The 16,861-nt window shown below is 41.0% G+C and overlaps 2 pseudogenes; both read right to left on the reverse strand.

The window, feature by feature from the left end:
* Positions 1-16,861, reverse strand: part of LOC143690615 (52 kDa repressor of the inhibitor of the protein kinase pseudogene) — a 427,237-nt pseudogene that overhangs the window by 285,487 nt on the left and 124,889 nt on the right.
* Positions 11,815-12,803, reverse strand: LOC143690241 (olfactory receptor 6C68-like; annotated as a pseudogene).

Consider the following 16,861-nt stretch of genomic DNA (forward strand, 5'->3'; position numbering starts at 1 on the left):
GGGTAAGTAAGGCCTTTTTTGTCTGAGGTGCGATCGCTTAGTCTGTCAGACTGGCAGTGACTGTCGGGGAGTCGCGTGAGCACTCCCTGACCGCAACCGACAGACGTGTCCAGGGGTTGCAGGTCACTCTCCCGAGGGACGCCTCGGGATTGGGGGACCTCCGGGGACGCCTGGAGGCTTCCTACAGGGCCGACTCTGATTCTGTTTCCCTTCTGACGGGGGGAGACTCGATCACAGTCATCGGGCCAGTCTGAGCTGTGTCTCTGAAACTGTGTAAACGTGGTGTGCCGGCTCTGTGTGTGTCTGTCTGTATTTGTGTGTTAGGAATTGTTTTTGTTTTACCAAAGATGGGTCAGGGAATGTCGACTCCACTTTCTCTGACCTTAAGACACTGGTCGGAGGTCAGGGAAAGAGCTCAGAATCTATCTCTTATTGTAAAGAAAGGCAAATGGCAGACCTTCTGCTCGGCCGAGTGGCCCTCCTTTAACGTGGAATGGCCTCGTGAAGGAACTTTTCATCTACCCTTGATTCGGGCAGTCAAGTCAGTCATCTTCCGCCCTGACCCGTATGGCCACCCGGACCAGCAGCCCTACATCATGGTTTGGCAGGACCTGTGTGAAAACCCACCTCCATGGGTAAAGCCGTTTCTTACTCCTCTTGGTCAACATGACTCTCCCTCTGTACTCCCAATCAAGGTGCCGGGTCCTTCTCAAGCTCCGAAACTCTATCCTTCTTTGTCTCCTGCAGTCCTACCGGAATCCCAATCGGATCTAATCCTCTTCGATGCAGGTCCTTCTTCCCCTCCTCCCTACCCTTCAGCTCCGGTACAGGACCCCCCTCTCTTAGCTCACCTTCTCCCTCCTCTAGTACTCTCTCTCCGCCCTCTTCCATTCCCTCTCCGCAGGTTCACCAACAGACGATCCCAGATGAACCAGGACCGGCACATAGTACACGAAGCAGACGAGCACTAAGCCCATCTGATGTGGCGGTCACTCTCCCCCTCAGACCGTACGGGCCTCCAGTGGATGACGGACACGGGGGAGAAATGCCCGCTCTACAATACTGGCCCTTTTCCTCCTCTGACTTATATAATTGGAAAAATAATAACCCTCCTTTTTCCGAGGCTCCCACTAGGCTGACTGGATTGGTGGAGTCCCTTATGTTCTCTCACCAGCCCACTTGGGATGATTGTCAACAACTCCTGGGGACTCTCTTCACCACGGAGGAGCGAGATCGGATCCTACTGGAAGCCAGGAAGCAAGTTCCTGGACAAGACGGGAGACCCACCCAACTCCAGCATGTCATCGACGATCGGTTCCCGCTGCGCCGCCCTAATTGGGACCCGAACACCTCTGAAGGTAGGGAGCATCTGTCCATCTATCGCCAGACTCTAGTAGCGGGTCTCCGAGCAGCCGCACGCCGGCCCACCAATTTGGCCAAGGTAAGAGGTTATTCAGGGAGGGGACAAATCGCCCTCAGTCTTTTTAGAAAAACTAATGGAAGCATACCGTAGGTATACTCCCTTTGATCCTCAATCGGAGGATCAAAGAGCCTCAGTGGCCATGGCCTTTATCGGCCAATCAGCTCCAGATATTAGACGCAAGCTGCAGCGCTTAGAGGGGTTGCAGGACCTAGCCTTGCGAGATTTAGTCAAAGAAGCTGAAAAAGTGTTTTATAAGAGAGAAACAGAGGAGGAAAAAGAACAAAGGAGAGAGAGAGAGAGAGAGGAAAAAGAGTTGGTAAGAGAGAAAAGGAGAACAAAAGAATTAACAAAGATCCTGGCCACAGTAGTTGAAAGAAACACTGAAGGTAGAGGACGAGCTGGAGAAAATCCCTCTGGTCGGCGTTATTGTACCCCTCTTAGTCCAGACCAATGCGCCTACTGCAAAGAAACTGGGCACTGGGCCAAAAACTGTCCGAAAAAACGGAGGGGTACTAGGCCCCCAAATTGGCAACAACCGGCCACATTGGCTCTAGAAAGTGAGGACTAGGGGAGTCAGGGCTCGGCACCCCTCCCCGAGCTCAGGGTAAAATTTAATGTGGAGGGGGTACCAATTAATTTTGAAGTCGACACAGGAGCAGTAGTGTCGGCCCTCCAAGAACCTATAGGCCCGCTCTCTACAAAAAAGTCCTTGGTGCGGGGAGCAAATGGCAGTCGCTACCGCGCCTGGACTACCAAAAGAACCATGGACCTGGGGAAGGGGAAGGTTCAACACTCCTTCCTAGTTATCCCTGAGTGCCCTGCCCCGCTTATGGGAAGAGACTTGTTAACTAAACTAAGGGCGAGAATCACCTTCAATCCTAAGGGGCCAAAGGTGGAATTTTTAAACCCGCTAGTAAGCCAACCTGTAATAACTGCCCTCACCTTGCCAGTCGAAGAAGAATATCAGCTGTACATAAAACCAGAACAGCTCCACAGTTCAATTCCTCAGGCCTGGCTTGAAGAATTCCCTAATTCCTGGGCAGAAGTTGCCGGGTTAGGGTTGGCAGTCAATCAGCCCCCAGTAGTAGTGACCCTAAAGCCCACCGCCTCTCCAATTCGGGTAAAACAATACTACTTAAGCAAGGAAGCCCGGGAAGGAATCAAGCCCCATATAGAGAAATTCCTTGGCTTGGGAGTACTTAAGCCCTGTCAATCAGCCTGGAACACTCCCTTATTGCCGGTCAAAAAGCCAGGGACTAGAGACTATAGACCGGTGCAAGACTTTCGGGAAGTAAATAGCAGAGTGCAGGATATACATCCTACGGTGCCAAATCCCTATAACCTGCTCAGCACTCTCCATCCTGAAAAGACTTGGTATACTGTGCTTGATCTAAAAGATGCTTTCTTCTGCCTGCCCTTGCATAAGGACAGTCAACCCTTGTTCGCTTTCGAGTGGATCGATCCAGAGACGGGATCCTCGAACCAACTGACTTGGACACGCTTGCCCCAGGGGTTCAAAAACTCCCCCACCATTTTTGACGAAGCTCTTCATAAAGACTTAAGCTCCTTCAGAATTCAGCATCCCAGAGTCACCTTGCTACAATATGTGGACGACTTACTGTTGGCAGCAGACACTAAGGAGGACTGTGAGTATGGAACCCGAAAACTGTTAAGTGAGCTAGCCACACTGGGGTACCGAGCCTCGGCCAAAAAGGCCCAAATCTGTAAAAGGGAAGTAATCTTCCTGGGATATACTCTTAAGAATGGAAAGCGATGGCTCACTGAGGCTAGAAAGAAAACTGTAACACAGATACCCCCGCCCACGACCCGAAAGCAGCTACGAGAGTTCTTAGGGACAGCGGGATTCTGCCGGTTGTGGATCCCAGGGTTTGCAGCCCTTGCTGCCCCATTATTCCCCTTGCTCAAAGGGAGCGCTGATTTCCAGTGGGGAATAGAACAGCAGGAAGCCTTCGACAGCATTAAGAAAGCGCTCCTGTCAGCTCCAGCTTTAACCCTCCCAGACGTGAATAAACCTTTCACGCTCTACATAGAAGAAAGGAGAGGCGTGGCTAGAGGGGTCCTAACACAGGCTTTAGGCCCCTGGAGGAGACCGGTGGCCTATCTGTCCAAGCGATTAGACTCAGTTGCCAGCGGATGGCCACGCTGTCTCAAGGCCATCGCGGCAGCTGCCCTCCTGGCAAAAGACGCAGACAAACTCACTCTAGGACAGAAGCTGACCATAATAGCCCCTCATGCCCTGGAGAGCATAATCCGCCAGCCTCCAGATAGATGGATGTCAAATGCCAGAATTACCCACTATCAGAGCATCCTCCTAGACAAAGACAGGGTGACTTTTGGGGCCCCATCAGCTTTAAACCCGGCTACCCTGCTCCCGGACGAGACCGCGGGACCTGTGCTGCACACTTGCCAAGAGATATTAGCTGAAGAGACCGGAATCCGCAGAGACTTAAAAGACCAACCATTACCTAACTCGGAGGTAACCTGGTTTTCGGATGGAAGCAGCTTTCTCCAACACGGTAAGAGGCGAGCGGGAGCGGCGGTAGTCAGTGGGACAAAAGTTATTTGGTCTTCTAGCCTCCCGAAGGGAACATCTGCCCAAAAAGCTGAACTAATTGCCCTCACAAAAGCTCTAGAATTAGCAAAAGAAAAACGAGCGACTATCTATACAGATAGCCGTTATGCCTTTGCTACTGCCCACATACATGGGGCAATTTACCAACAAAGAGGGCTATTAACCTCAGCTGGTAAAGAAATCAAACACAAGGAGGAAATTCTTAAACTCCTGGCAGCAGTCATGTTTCCCAAAGAACTAGCCATTGTCCACTGTGCTAGCCACCAAAGAGGTTCAGACCCAATAACCATGGGTAATAAGCGAGCAGATGAAGAAGCAAAAGCGGCAGCATTAAGGGACCCTGTAAACTTGGTCCTAATAACCAAAGAAAACCAGCAACCCCCTGAAACACTATCTGAGGTTACACCCCAAGGAGAATCGGAAGCCCTAGCTTACATACAGCAGGTCCACCAGCTCACTCACCTGGGGACAGGGAAACTACAGCAGCTCCTGCAAGACCAGAGGGAATTGTACCCTCTGGCAGCCTCAAAAAGGAAAGAACTGGCAGATCGCGTAGCCAGAGAATGTCGGGCATGTCAAATTGTGAACGCCTACCCCACCAAAGCTCCTAACGGAAAAAGACTAAGGGGAACTCGACCTGGGCAGTTCTGGGAAGTTGACTTTACTGAAATTAAACCTGCAAAGTATGGACTTAAATACTTACTAGTTTTTATAGACACCTTTTCAGGATGGGTTGAAGCCTACCCAACTAAGAGAGAAACGGCCCAGGTCGTAGTCAAGAAGATTATGGAAGAAATTTTTCCCCGGTTCGGTCTACCAAAGGTAATAGGGTCAGATAATGGACCCGCATTTGTAGCCCAGGTAAGTCAGGGTGTGGCCAGGATATTGGGGATTGATTGGAAATTGCATTGCGCATACAGACCCCAAAGTTCAGGGCAGGTAGAAAGAATGAACAGGACAATTAAAGAGACCCTAACCAAATTAGCTATAGAGACTGGCTTGAAGGATTGGACCATGCTCCTGCCTTATGCCCTGTTCAGGGCCCGGAATACCCCCTCTGCTCTCATGTGTAATCTAACCCCTTATGAAATCTTGTATGGAGCGCCACCTCCAGTCAAAGACATATCCTCCATTCTAGAGATTAATAGTTCCCTCCATACCCCCTTGCTTGACAGGCTGCGAGCCTTGGAAAAAGCCCAGCGGTTCCTGTGGCGGCAGCTCTCCACCTCCTACCAGCCAGGAGATAACAGAACTCCGCATCAATATCAGGTGGGAGACTTCGTCTACGTCCGCTGCCACCAGGTACAGACTCTTGAACCTCGCTGGAAAGGACCGTATCAGGTACTCTTGACCACCCCCACCGCAGTCAAGGTCGATGGCATCGCATCCTGGATCCATGCGTCTCATCTCAAACCTGCGCCTTCGCCCTCTGAGTCCCAATGGAAACTGGAAAGGACTGACAATCCTCTCAAGCTGCGGGTTCGTAGGGTTACTACTCCTTCTCCTCCTTCCCCTAGGGGAACCCAATTCCAACCCGCATAAGCCTTGGAAATGGACAATAACCAGATGGGATGATGGGAAGACTATAAAAACTTGGGAGGGAGCAGGGGAGCCTTCTTTTCTAGTGACCCCTTGTAATCTTACCACTCTGGGAAACGAGCCCTGCTGCGACCTGACCCCCATCTACCTATGTCCCGCATCCAATCAGGGAAAAAGTTACTGTAACAGCCCAGGACACTATTATTGTGCCTACTGGGGCTGTGAGACTTTAGCTTTAACATGGACAACCTTAGGCGACCCCTTCCTCAAAATAGGGTACCAGAAAACCTGTTCTAATCCTGGAAGCTGTGGGTCTGATGGATGGCCCGGGGCCCACCATGGAACACTCATGACCGGCGGTAGGCCTACAACAGATTTCTCACAAAACCCTTGTGCTAAAATTTGGCTTAATATCACTAACCCCTCAGATAATAGTTGGATAACTGGAAAAACCTGGGGAGCCAGATTATACGAAACCGGCACAGACAGGGGGAGGCTAATACTAATTAAAAAGGAAGAAATTCCCCAAAAAGCTATCAGGGTAGGCCCCAACCCTGTTCTGACTATGAAAAACCCAGGGCCTCGTGCGAAGCCTACGCCCCCAGGAAGGCCTAGCAATAGCTCCCTAATTCCCACTTCTTCCCCCCTTCCAACTCCCAATAGTACTTCTCCCTACAATCCAGAGACTCCTGGTGACCGATTATACAACCTAATTCTAGGAGCCTTTTCTGCCCTCAATCACTCCCGAGCTAATCTCACCCAGTCATGCTGGCTTTGCCTGTCAGCTTCGCCACCCTATTATGAAGGAATAGCTATAAATAAGTCATATACCATCCTCCCTAATGGCACGTCTTGCGACTGGGACAGCGACCATAAACTCACCCTGTCTGAAGTTACGGGACAAGGAACTTGTATAGGTAACCCTCCTCCCCACGTTAAAATCTTATGTGCCACCATTAATCAAACCCAAAATAATGATAAATTCCTTCAACCTCCCCCAGGTTTAAAGTGGGCATGTAACACTGGAATTACCCCTTGTGTATCTACAAAGGTTTTTAACAACTCTGTCAACTATTGTGTGTTGGTTTCTATATACCCCCGAATTCTCTATCATTCAGGGACAGAATTAGAAACTATACTATTAAGCCAAACCAGATACAGAAGGGAACCAATCTCAATAACCCTGGCAGTTCTTATGGGGGTAACTGCCGCTGCCGGTATAGGCACAGGGACTGCTGCCATTGTACATAGCAATCAGCAAACCAGTCAATTACAGGCCGCGATAGATCAAGACTTAAATGAAATAGAAAGATCTGTCTCAGCCCTTCAGAACTCTCTAACCTCCCTTTCAGAAGTAGTTCTGCAAAATAGGCGAGGACTTGACTTACTTTTCCTTAAAGAGGGGGGACTATGTGCAGCTTTAAATGAACAGTGCTGTTTCTATGCGGATCACTCGGGTGTTGTTAAAGAGTCCATGACAAAACTCAGAGAGCGCCTTCGTGAAAGACAAAAAGAACGAGAGGCGCAACAGGGGTGGTTTGAATCTTGGTTTACTAAGTCCCCCTGGTTGACAACGCTATTATCTGCTCTCGCTGGGCCTTTAATTGTGTTACTTTTAATAATAACTATAGGACCATATATTCTAAATAGAATTATACAGTTTTTACAAAGGCAGATTGGAAATGTCAAATTAATGCTCATCAGACAACAGTACTCAGTATTAAATAACCCAGAAAATCTCTAAGATTAGAGATATGTACAAAAAGGAGTGGGGAATGTAAAGAAGGATTTTATAAAACTTAACAGTAGCTAACTTTTCTTATGTAAAGAAGGATTTTATAAAGAAAAGAGTTATGGGCCCCATCAGGCTAAAACAACCCGGGACTTCCCAGGGGCGGTTATCTGCTGCCTTTGTTATGCAAGGTTTTCTGCTGCCTTGGTTATGCAAGGTTGTAACTGCCGGAGAAAGTTTATCTAAGAATGCAACTGAGAAGGTTGAGTAAGGGAGTTTTGCACGAGACAGCTGCTTCTTGCAAGAAGCAGCTCCCATGACTCATGCGCGAAAAATGTTTGTTATCTGCTTCTTGCAAAATGTTCGTTATCTACTTCCTGCATAAAGCAGAACCTGTAACTAATGTTCAACCCTCAAACCCCACACCCTTATCCTGGCCCTCAAAAGGCTTCCCAAAACCCAGGTTCGGGGCTCTCTGTTCCTGCGTGTTCAGTGAGCCCCACGCATGTGTGGTAAATAAACCCCTTGCGTGTTGCATGAGAGAACGTCTCTTGGAGTCCTCCTTTGCGCGGCAAAACTCTCAAATTCTTACATTATCGACCTGGACAAAAAATAACTAAATGGGTAATGTATACTATAGAACATACAATTTTGATTGCTGAAGGACAGGGACATATTTATACTTACTGGGATTATCTGTGGGCCCTAACATGGGCCAATTCAACTTTACCAAAATAATCTGAATACAAGTTTAAGATTTCTAGATCCAATAAAAAGAAAACTGGTGTCAAATTTAATTCCATTTTTAGAAAGACCTATATGCGTAAATCTATGGATACAAAGGATACTTGCCTGTTAGATGGGAAAGAAAGTTGGAATAGATGACAGTTATGTCACATGGATTGAGCAGTTATCATAATTAATGATTCCTATGGAATTGTAAGAGATGCAGCCCCTGTGGGGTCACCCATCTCTAACTTGAAGATAACTGAGACTATATGGACAGGCAAGCTAAATCAGGGTTTAATTCATGGAGGGTAATTTGTGCCAAATTCATGGGATGATAAATATAGCATTAGTGAAAGAAATTGACAGAAAATTTTTTCTAGGACTGAGACCAATTTTTATAGTCAATTCTAGTAACTATAACTTCTTTTTAAATAGCAGCCATAAGCACTATATACAAATATGTATTAGAGATCCATATATACTTGTTAAAGTTCATATGCATATAAGAAATCAAACTTCTAATTGTGAAAATTATTCTCTATTCACTTGTCCCCAAGCATTTATGTTGCAGGAAAATGAGACGATTATAGCAGAAAGGAGAAGAGGTATTTGGCTGCCAGTGCAGATGTCAAGATCTTTGCAATCCTCTCCAGAAACACATATACTGATCCATTTGGCAAAGGAATATCTAAAAAGGACTAATAGACTAATTGGATTCATTATTGCATCTGTCATTGGAATCATTGGAAGCATCACAGTGGCTGCAGTCACTGGAACCGCATTGCAACAAACTATACAGATGCTGCATTGTTAGAAAAACACCAGTGAACTGTGGCATAGACAATCTCATTGATGAGCAAACTAATAATGGACTAAATGATATAGAAATGACATTGGTTCATATTGGAGATCAAATGTATAATTTAAATTTTTTACAAAGTTTAAAGTGTAAAAGGAATAAGAGCAGTTTTTGTATTACCCTCTTTTAACATATGGCTTGTTTGAAATAGAATGGGAAAAGGGAATAGGCATCTTTTAAGGCTTTCAGATAGTTTAGGTCCTGATATCTTAGAATTACAAAAAAGGGGTATTAGAATGTAAATTAGAATATTCTACATATAGCCTATGGAAGTAATGTTACACAATCACTTACCTAAGAGCTAAAAAATCTTAGGTTTGGGGCTGTTTATACTTCGCTTCCTCCTCAGCTGTGTTTAACAACAAAGAAAAAGGTGATTCTTGCAAAAACTTGTTGGCTCCCTCCTGAATCAAAGTCAGAGAGCTTGACTGGCAGCCAATGATGGGTAAGACCCTTCAGTGCCTAAGGGCAACCTAAGACAGGCGCTGGCCACCTCTGCTTATAACAATGTGATTCTTGTGAATCAAAGTCAGAGAGCTTGACTGGTAGCCAATGACGGGTAAGACCCTTCAGAGCCTAAGGGCAACCTAAGCCAGGCGCGGTCACCTCTGTTTATAGTCACCCTAAAAAGGTGATTCTTGTTTTCCTCGGCTTATAAAATAAAAAGGGGGAAATGTAGAAGCCAAGAGTTTAAAGCAAGACCTACAGAATTTGTTGCAAGCTGCTGGCCTCGGGATGGCAGCGGTAGACTGTGGCGATTGTTATGTAGAGCAGTCTGGGAGGAAGAGAATGTTTACCCCAAACAGTTATGTTAAGTATGAAGAACACTGTGAGATAAGAATCTTGCTCCCTCAGGAAATGCCTGCATATCTATTGACATCCTGTGGTATATAACTAAGATCTGGTTGAAAATAAAGTTGTCTGAAGTCTGTCTGAAGTAAACTCAAGCTTCAGACCCCCTGAGCCCGTCTGTGTCTTTCTTTCTTTCTTTCTTTCTTCCTTTCTTTCTTTCTTTCTCATCATTCCTTAATATCCTTCGAGCTCCGTTTCTACAGGAAGCAACAAACTGGTAATTGCAGATGTATCTTAAAGCCAAATCTTAAACTTCTTCAGCAATTTAATGTCTTTCCTTGTAGTTTGGTTGATAAATTAGTACATTTACATGTCAAATGTTTGGGCCTCAATGTACAGGTTCTTCATATACTTTGCTTCTGATTTTGATTTCTGCATTATTAGAAGTTTTAAAATTTGTATTTTTCCTTCATCAAGTTTATACTCATTCTTTACTGTCTCTTCCTCATATAATTTTGTCTAAAGTTATCCTCATTATCTAAAATGTGCACGTACATTGAATGAGATATGCACAGGGTTGTATGGCATAATCGCAAGTTTTTATATTTTCCATCTGTTAAATGATGTTGAAACACACTCCAACATCTTGGCATCAATGTTACTAAGTACAGAAATCAGCTTTAATGTAATAATCTCATTCCCCACACTTGTTTTCACTGTGATTTCACTGTGCTGTTTCTAACATGGAAATAATAATGTATTCGTCATATAATATTGTTGAGAAATTAAACTACTTAACTGAGATTCTTCATAAAGGATCTTGTATTGTTTTCTGCATTTCCAACCTAAGGAATTCAGACCAAGAATTTAATAGTATTCTCAGTTGAATTTTCAGCCTCTTGCTTCTCCTAGACTTGCCAGCCCCACAATCATGAGTCTATTCTTTATTATGAACTCTCTCTCTCATCCATCCATCTGTTCATCCATCCATCCATCCACCCACCACCCACTTATCTATCCAACTATCTATTTATCTATCTATCTATCTATCTATCTATCATCTATCTATCTATCTATCTATCTATCTATCTATCTATCTATCTATCATCTGTCTGCCTATGTATTTATCTACTCTCATTCTTTATTCCTCTTTGTCTGTTACTATTCTCTCTCTCTGTATATATATACATCTCTGGAAAACCTTAACTGGATATATCTTGTTTGGGCTTTGTATATAACTGGTAGTAGATTGAATTATGTCCCCTCTCAGAGACATGTTCTTAATCTTAGTCTGTCTCCCTGTGGGTGTGAACTCCATTGTAAGGAGGACTCTTTGAAGTTGTATTATCAGTTAATGTATAGACTCATTTGTAAATAGCACCTTGTAGGATATGGTTTAAGTATGGCTAACCCTGAATCAGGAGGGCCTTAAAAGAATTCTTGGAGATCATACAAAGAGAAAGAAATTAGATATTCTTCTGTGCCACTCAAAATGTTGTCACCATATTAATCCTGTCATTTAGTAGCTAAATCCTTGGGATCCATAATGCAACCTCCTGCTCCTATTCTCCAGTGCATGCTTTCCTGAACATTCACAAGTCATTTTATAGTTCATTGCTCTACTTTAGGTTTCATCTTTATTTCTGGCTATTCTTTACACTTTTGTAATTCTTTCACCTATATATTCAAATGAATCTTTGTTACAATTTATCATGTATTTCTATGTGGTTGTAGTAGGATTATTTGAGGTCCCCAAAATCATTAATTTTCAATATTGTAAGTGCTATCATTCTCTCTCTAACCTCTATATTTTTACCTTATGCAATTATTCAGCCTCTCTATACTTTCACATATATTTTTATGTATATTAGAGAAGAACTGCAATGGAGTTTACCATGCATATACCAAGTGGAGCAATATTTTCTACTGTATCTTATGTAATTGTGAAATTGATTTCCATGCAAATTGATATTTGAGAAAAATTTTTACATAGTCTCTCTATAACATTAAAATAGTATGATGTTTTGGTTTGAAAAATGACTATACAGAAATTACCTGAGCAGTCATCATGCAAGCTATTTTAAAGACATTGAGAAAATTAATGTAACTGAATAAGGATATTTTAAAAACAACAAAGTCGTTGAACATCAAGGAGAAAATGTGCACGACCATTTATCTTTACTTTTGAAATCTCTCTTTATATACAGTTTATACTGCTTAACTGAGAACAACACTATTCTTTTCATTGAGTCCATGAAGGATTTCATAACTTGATTGTTTCTCAAGATGTAACTAAAGTGGTTGAAAGTAGGTGAAGTAGAAGAAATGAGCAGTGAAAATACTTTACTAATGGTCACCTCTTCTTCTGCTGTAGGATTCAGATAGATGAAAATGCACATTGCCATAGGTGATAGAAACCACAATCATATGGGAGGAACAGGTCGAAAAAACCTTCTTCCTTTGCTGGAGAGAGAGGAGTCTATAAATTGTTCTCATGATGTAAGCAGAGGAAAGAACTACACAAGTGAGAGTCATATTCAAGGTCAGTACTACACAGATTATGATCGTCTGTTCTATGAATCCTGTGTCTGAGCATGCTATTTTCACTAGTGGAAATGCATCACAGGTAAAATGATTGATGATGTTAGAGTCACAAAATTCCAGTTTTAAAAACAAATTAAGTGGTGGGATTATTATACACAAGCCATCAACCCAACAACAGATCATGAGACTCCTGCAGACCATTTTGCTCATGATGGTCACATAATGCAGGGGTTTGCAGATGGCCACATAGCAGTCATAGGACAAGGTAGTGAGGAGAAAAAAATCTGTTACTGCAAAGAGTTCAGTAAAAAATACTTGGATGACACAGGCATTATAGGTAATGATCTTTCACCTTTGCTGTGTTATACAAGTATTTATGAATACACGCAGATGTGAAGGAGATCTCTAAGAAGGAGAAATTTTGTAAGAAAAAGTACATGGATGTTTTCCACAGGGTGAGTGTGATGATGGTCAGGTTTCCAGTTATACTTAACATGTAGGTGAGAAATACAAATATAAAAATCAGAACCTGCAGCTGAGGGTCATCAGGGAGTCCCAGAGGAATAAATGTTGTTATTGTACTGTGTCTCATCACTGACGGCTGACTTCTGTCCAATCTGCAGGTGATATTTGGAAAGATTATCTTTTAGATTATTCGAATAACTTCTAAAATAATGAATAAAGCATATTCATTACTTTTTCCCAGTTACATTTAAAAAATTTACATTTTACTTCCATTCTCTGCTTAGGGCTTACTTTGCAAATAAGTTCATCTCTGATTAGATGTAATTTGGGGGGTAGTAATAATGCCCTTTGGCTTTCAGATTATTCCTGATTTACAAATTAAATTTTAAAGTCCAACCATTGATTTCATTTTTTTTCTTGCCACATTGCTTTTTTTTAAATAATGCTAATAAGCAGCAGATGGACTGAACTCACCATAGAAGCTCTAAGCAGAAAATAAAGGTTCTGATCCAAAACAATATTTTTGTTTGTTTGTGGTTTTTAGATATATGTTTACCTCCTCTTATCCACATTAAACCCTTCTGTTCCATCTTACATAATCCACCTTTTTTCTCCTGAATATGTACATCTTTTTTGACTATGTATGCAATCTTTACCTCTGGCAAAAGAGATGACTGCCTTCCTGTTCTTTAATGTCCATGAAAATGAATTACTTTTTCTTCATGATATCTTTTATGCCTAATAATAACAGATTTATTTCACAAGTTAAAAAACTTTTTTATTCTGTGTTTAGGCTGCACCACAGATACTTCTGAGGCCAATCATTAGTTAACTTATAAAATTTTTTTTTGCCTGGGCAGGCTCCAGGAATCAAATCTGGGTCTCCAGCATGCAGGCAAGAATTCTGCCACTAAGCCACAAATTGCACCACCCATCCATCATTAATTATACCACAAAGGATTCCAATGTTTCCAATGCACAATCGTTATCCTAATGCTTGAAATTTTCTGACATCAATATATAAGAAATTTTTCCCTTGTACCCAGTTTATTTGATTTAGGAGAAATTTCACTTTCTTGTTTAACTACTGTGTTCTCTTCTTACTGAGTGGGGCTGACCTAGCTTTGATTAATCCCGTATTTCACTGAGTTGCCAAAATAGGGAAGAAGCGCTGATTGAGGCCCATGGTTTACTTGCAAGTTATAACTTTCTTAGAGAATTCTGTATTCCATTCAACAATCACCAAGTATTTATATATAAGTTCAAGATACAGTAGAAGAGGTTTTTTTTTCTTTTTTCTTGCAACCCACCTATCTTCCTTCTGTCTTTTTCCTAGTATCTGTCTAATGCACACATCCCTGAGAAACCTTACTCAGACTTTACAGTTAGAGCATTATTTGGTCCTCAGATATATCTCTTTCCACCCCAAGATATTACAATATATTATGCATAAATGTTAACAAGACTGTAAAATAAAACTTAAAGATATCTGTGTATTCTCACTTCCAGTCAAATAGTCAAATGAACAGAGAATTCTTTGAGGAAATAATACCACTTCAATATTAAATCACTTTTTAGGGGTGAGGATAAAGGTGTATGCATATAGATTTCTGTACTTACAAAAATACTTTAATAATTTTATTTTGAGGTTGTATATACAGCCAAAGTTACCATTGGTATTTCTTATATTAAGCTAGTTGTGGATATATTTATGTCTCTTATGCATAAACACCTATCCAAACTGACTGTTATTTACTAAAAAGAACTTCTAAAAATGACATTACATAAATATCTATTGAATGCATTACAAAACATAAAAATTATCATTGAGATCCAATTTTCTCCTCAGGAGCAAAATATCACCAAATCCTGTAAATAGGATTAAAATCAAAGAGAAAAGCTTCATCATATTTACTCTTCTGTTTGTAAAGTAGAGTTTCTTTTGGTTGTTTAAACATGGCAATATTAATAAAATAATGTAGAAAGTAGTACTTTGATGAATGTATTTATATCTTCACCTTTACTGGCATGTCTAGGAATGCATAGAGCTCACTGAGGTTGCTATTCTTAATAAATCAAACAGTCCACCTGATAATGGGCTTCATGCAATTATAAGCCCCCATATATTAGTACTCTATCCATCACTGAAATGTAATAAGATTACTCATAAGGCTGGAATTCAGGAACTCAACCCACTGGTAGGAGAGATGATATACTAAACAACCAGGACAGAAGGAAGTGTTTTACCATTTAGAACCTGGCTTTCTTTAAATTGCTGAATGTGCCAGTAAGTGAATAAAATGTTCTTTGGTGACATGCATTCAGAAGTAATTAATGATTTTCTGAGTAATGATATTTGGCAAAAAACTAAAACCAAAAATAAGCAAGCTTTTATGGGGACTGTGTCCTTGGAGACAGGAAATAAAACATCAGCACTGGACACAGGTCAGGAGGATAATATTAAAGAACATAGCTCATATTTTTAACTTCTGTGTCTACTAAGTCATTTGTCAGATCAAAATCCTTTACATATGAATAGAGTCCTCAAATATATTACGTGAATTTTCATCATTGGGTAAATTCACTTAGATGAGCACAAGAAAGTTTACCTGATTATATGAGGCTACTGCTTATGTTGAAGACCTTATCCTTCCATATGTTTCTTCTCTAAATATACCCACTATGGCACAGGTATTATTCACAATGAATAAAAATTTGCAACTGTATATTATAATTGGATGGGAAAAACATGATTTTACATCTTTAAACACATCTTAATTTATCATAATATCAATTTTTCTTCTTTCCAGTTTAATAGTATTAATCAAGTTAGCTGTATGAAGATGTTGGTATTTATTTTACCAGTGCCTGAATTCGATGTATAGTGTTTGTTTTCCATTTTGCACAGTAATTAGTCATCCTATCAAAAGCATCTTCATAGCAATATTTTTTCTGAATGAGTAAGAATAATATCTCAAAGTGTGAATTATAGATTAAATGTGCAGACATAGATTAAAATGTTAATTTATATTTAGAAATTATGAAATTGAGATAAGCTTATTTCAAAAATTTGCCACTGTAGTTACGTCATACATTATTTTTAGTTTTGATTCCATTTAAAATTTGTTCTTTTGTATATGCTAACATGTTTGAAGATTATAATAAGTCTTTAAACATGTCTGTGCCTATTGTGGCATGTGGTTTATCGTTTTACATATTCAGATGTATTGATTTGTTCTTGCTTTTCTTTTTTAACATATTGAGGTATAATTGATACACAGTAAGCCGCACGTATCTAAAACCTAAATTTTGATAAGATTTAACATATGTGTAACTCCCTAGAGATATCACCACAATCAAGGTAATGAACACACCACTCATTCCCAACAGTTTGCTTGTGATGTTTTCATCTCTCCTTCCTAACATCACGCAATTTTGCTATTCACAGCTATAAGCCTGGATCACTTTTCTGTCAGTATAGATTAGTTTGCTTTCTCTATAAACATATATAAATGTACTTATTTTCATCTGGCTTATTTCAGAGTACTTTTTTGAAATTCATCTATTTTCTTGCCTATATTGGCAGTTAATTTCTTTCCACTTCTGAGAAAATTTCCAATGTGGGATATTTGTCATTTGAACTCCTTATACAATTATAAATAAAATAATAAATAAAATTGCTGTGGACATTCATGCCAAAGTCTCTGGAATGGCATGTACATTCATCTCTTTTGGATAAGTACTTAGAAGTGGAATAGCTGAGTCTTGGAAGGTATATGTTCAAATATTTAAAGTGCCAAATGCTTTTTCAAAGTAATTAGTAATGTAGGAGTGCATATTTTGTCCACTTCCTTGGAATAATCAGTCTTTATACTCTTAGGGCCTTAGTAGGTATGTATTGGTATCACTAGAGATTTTACTTTGGGTAAACCTAATAGCTAATGAGGTGAGAACTTTTGGGATACTCAAATATACTTTCCTTGGTGAAGTGTCTGTTAAATTATTTCCTATCTTTTAAGTTTGCTTTTTTTTTCTTATTAATGAGATTTGATAGTTCTTTATAAAGTTTTGATACAAGTCTTTTTGTCAGATATGTGATTTGCTCATTTCTCATTCTTTTTTTCTTTTTTTTTTTTCAGGAGGTCAGGCACTGAAATGAACCCAGGTCTCTGGCATGGCATGCAA

The sequence above is a fragment of the Tamandua tetradactyla genome, chromosome 7 (assembly GCF_023851605.1).
Source record: "Tamandua tetradactyla isolate mTamTet1 chromosome 7, mTamTet1.pri, whole genome shotgun sequence".
NCBI lineage: Eukaryota > Metazoa > Chordata > Mammalia > Pilosa > Myrmecophagidae > Tamandua > Tamandua tetradactyla.